The 4,044-nt window shown below is 40.0% G+C and overlaps 1 long non-coding RNA gene across 1 annotated transcript; it reads left to right on the forward strand.

Annotated features, from left to right (window-relative positions):
• Positions 1-421: 421 nt before the first annotated feature.
• LOC122193754 lies at positions 422-3,740 on the forward strand. Its single transcript, XR_006182966.1, has 2 exons — positions 422-625; positions 3,632-3,740. It is a non-coding gene; the product is annotated as an uncharacterized LOC122193754 (long non-coding RNA).
• Positions 3,741-4,044: the final 304 nt, after the last annotated feature.

Here is a 4,044-nt window from a genome sequence, read left to right on the forward strand (position 1 = left end):
TATGTTTGGCCTCTGTTATCTCATTGCCTGGTGTAACGAGCTGTGCCTCCTGCTCTCTGACCTCTTGGATGCCCTGCTAAAAGACAAACACTGCTGTGTGCCGTGCCTCATGTCTGGCATGCAGTGAGAGACTCCTGGAGAACATCTGATCTCCGATCATGTGGAGTGATCCCTGATGGGCAGCCCACCTGATGCTGAGCACACACAGCCATAGGAAGACTGAGCCAGAGACAGAGCACAGATGTGCAGGAATGAAAGTGGTGGCTGAATCAGGAGGAGGAGAGCTGCTAATTCAATGCATGTTGCTCATCTCCAGCGTGCACAGATAAAAATAATATGCTGGAGTGCTCTTATTGGGACCCGGGGGGGCTGGCTAGTCCATATGCCAGGACAGGGTGGGTGGGTAGGGGGTGTGGAATGAGAACGCCCCTTTGGCACAGCACCCAGGGGAGGGAGCTGGAGAAGAGAATGGGTTTGCCTTGCTTGCTCCACTTTAAATACCTTTGCACAGAGTTCTGGCCACTGTGGTAAGGTCAGAAGGCTTTACTTGCAGTTTCTGTGTGAGCATTGTCTCCTCTTCACCATGGATGCACAGCACTGCAAGATGAATGGAGACTCCTTCCAGGTGAGCAGTGGGGCCCCTCTCTAATCCTAATCCTAACTGTAAACCTGACCCTAACTGCAACCCTAACCCTAACTGTAACCCTAAGCCCATATGCTTGCAAATCTTGTTCTCTGCTCTCCAAGATGCCCACAGTGGGAGGAAATAAGGTGCATGTCTCATGCTTTGCAGTCTTTGGTTGCCACCGTTACCCTTTTTGGCAGCTGGTGGTGTTGTGCTCACAGACGTGCAGTGGGAATGAAAATGAAAACATTACAAAAGGGGAAAGGAAGGAGAAATGACAGAGAATGGACAGGGATCCTTGCCTATATGTCAAATAGAAGATGCAGCAGAAAAGATCGGCAGCTTAAACCTGAGTAATGAAAGCAAACTGTTAAAGTAAAGCAGCTGAAGTTATGTGCTCCTGTGGCAGAGCTATTTGTTAACTTTCTGCACTCTGACAACACTTTTGTAATCTTTGCTGACTTTGAAACCTTTGTTTTGGAAAATTCAGGAAAATACTGAAATTCATGACTTTTTGTTACAGGCACTGTAGTTACTGCAGGAGCAAGTGATGTTGAGGACAGCATAACTACTTATTAGGATTATTAGTTATTTTGTCCTGCACAATGCCTCTGATGGCAAAGAAAAACTTCAACAGATGTGCAAAAAAAGCTTCATTTTCCAGAAGTGTTCTTAGGGATAGAGGAGCCAAGGAAGTGTGGTTTTCTACTGCTTTGTGTGCTGAGGTTGAATTTCCCCACCAGATTTACTAGCGGTTCACCACGTTACTTCTCCAGGTTGTTTAATTGGTTGGCCATGGCAAGATCTGTGGGAGCTGAGCATCTAAATGCCATGAGAAAATGGATACTAAGTGGCTTGGAAACTAGTTCCATTTTCAGAAGTGACTGAGAAATCTTATTTTCTTTGAAATCTTCTTTTCCTTTTTTTTTCTCCACTATTTAGTACATCTACTGACTCTGCAACTTAAGACAGAGAGGTGAAAGTTTACTATCTCTCAAACTGCAGGAAAAACTTTCTTTAACTTCAGCTGTTGTGGAATTTGCTCTGAAGAGCTTTACTTAACCAGCTCAGAAATGGATTAGAAGACTGGCAGGTCTGTGTTATTGTCCTCCAGTACAGCCACGTGTATTAGAAAGGCAACGTCAATGCCTGTGGCAAGTAGTTAATGAAAAACTTAGATTTGTACTGCACTCAGGCAAACTGTCCTTGCACCTACACATCACTGTTGTAAGAGGTAGTGCTAGGTCCAGAAACAAATGCACCTATTTGTCAACTTGTTCTTATTTTACTTCCTGGGAAAAGAGACTTAGAGCTGATTTTTTTTTTCCACACAACATCTATAGATCACATGAATATCATACAGGCAGTATTTCAGTGACAATGAAACAATTTTTTCAACTTTCAATCATCATCACAGAAGTAAAAGAGTAGAATTGACCCAAAACTACAATTAGTCTCTGTATGAGGATAAAAGTCAAGAAATTAGAATAAGAACGGAGAATGGATGAACTGTAATAGACAGTAAAATATATGTATATGTAGTACAAAAAGTTCAGCAATAGATTTGGGTGCCTGTATTTATATGTTGGTTCCAGTGTATGTTGCCTGAACATATAGATAGATAGATAGATAGATAGATAGATAGGTAAAATCTGGGTACCAGTTACAACATCAATCATTTTAATCTCCCTTCAGCTTGCACTGAAAGCCTCTACCTCTGTGGACAAACTCAAACATGCACTAATTTTTGAACTAAGACCTCCCAGTGAACTACATTCAGATGCAGATATGCAAGAAGTTGATAAGTGTCATCATGTTTGCAGAATTAGTTCTCAGTCCCTACTGCAATGTACCTTATTCTTAAGCACCAACATAAACTAATTTACAAGACTGGGAAAATGAGTGAAAACAGCCTTAAAGTGTTTATTCTCAGCAAATCCATGCTAGTCACCAATAAGAATATATTTGCCTTGGAAAGAAGTCTTCTTTGGAATGAAGGCAATCTTATGGTGTAGAGAAATCTATTAATATCAAAATTACTCTGGAAATGAAACCAGGTAGAGAGATCTGTTGTTGTTTTTTTGGCAGTGAATACTTACATTAGCAGCAGCTTAAAAGACAGCCCAGAGAATCAGCAATTATGTATTTTATAGAAGAAGATAATTCATTATAATGCTGCCTCAGGACATGTAGTCCCACCAAGAGCTTTATGGCTTCCAAGCAGCTGGATTTCGTTATTAATGTCTACTACAAATACTGCCTTTGCTATTTTTAAGGACAATGCAGGGAACTGAAACCCTTTATACTCTGATTTGTATGTTAAATTTAGCAATAGCTATAATGAGGACAGAACCTGACTGAAAATGTAGATCCTAATACAGAAAAATTGGAAGGATAGATACCTTGAGTTGGGTTTTGACCTAGTACTTGTTACATCGCACCTCTGTGTGTTACAAATGTCTGGTGTGATCTTTGAAATGCCAGCCTAACATCATGCGTCCAAGGCCAGCAAAAGTTAAAAAACACAAGTAAGGTCTTCCTGTGAGTTTCAAAAGTTTGTGGTGGTTGTACTTCAAATTACACTGATATTAGAAAAGTTAAGCAACTCGGTGTTGCTCTGTTTTATCCTGAGCACTAATGAAACGGAAGCCGGGAGGTGTTTCACTGTAGCTGAAACCAAACTAGAGTAATATTTCCAGTGTCCTCTGAGCTTGATACTCTTGAGAAGTAAAGCAGGGCAGAAATGGAGTGAGGCTGTTTTCATTTTTTACTACCTTCCTCACACATGGGAATTAATTTGAAAGACTATATTGTGTGTCTCTACCATCATAAACAAGGGCAGCCCCAAAGCAGTTCTCTTTCCCCTGGAAGCAACAGTTGCTTAAATCCTATTTAAAAGATCTTTATGTTCTCCTTATGTTGCTAATGCAGTGCAAAAGAGCGGTGGAGAAAAGCAAAAGCAACTCCTGGGGTGAATTTAATGATTTTCTTTCTTGTTTCTTTCAGGAATCCATGTACATTGAAGAGTCCTCAAACAAAAATGGTGTGATTTCTTTGATTTTCTCTTTGAAAGAAGAAGTTGGGGCACTGGCTAAAGTTCTGCGCACATTTGAGGTAAATATTTTTCTTCAAGAGACCCAACCAGGTCTTTGTTTTTCTCCTGTTGCAGCAGCATTTTCTCTGCATGTTCTCAATTCTATTTGATTGCCACTGTGTCATTCTTTTTTTTTTTTTTTCTGGAGTTAAAAACACTTGAAGTCCTGGAACAGGAGTAGCCTTTTTAAGCTAAAAGCTTGATTTCAGGATTTTCATTTAAAACCTTTAACTGGCAAAAAAAAAAGATTTTTTTTTTTTTTTTTTTTTTTTTTTTTTTTTTTTTTTCTGTGCTTAAGGAGGAAGTATTGCATTGCAACAGCTAA

Source organism: Lagopus leucura, unplaced genomic scaffold, assembly GCF_019238085.1.
Source record: "Lagopus leucura isolate 7727_CA_CO unplaced genomic scaffold, USGS_WTPT01 70-37_obj-0_obj, whole genome shotgun sequence".
In the NCBI taxonomy this organism is placed as follows: Eukaryota; Metazoa; Chordata; class Aves; order Galliformes; family Phasianidae; genus Lagopus; species Lagopus leucura.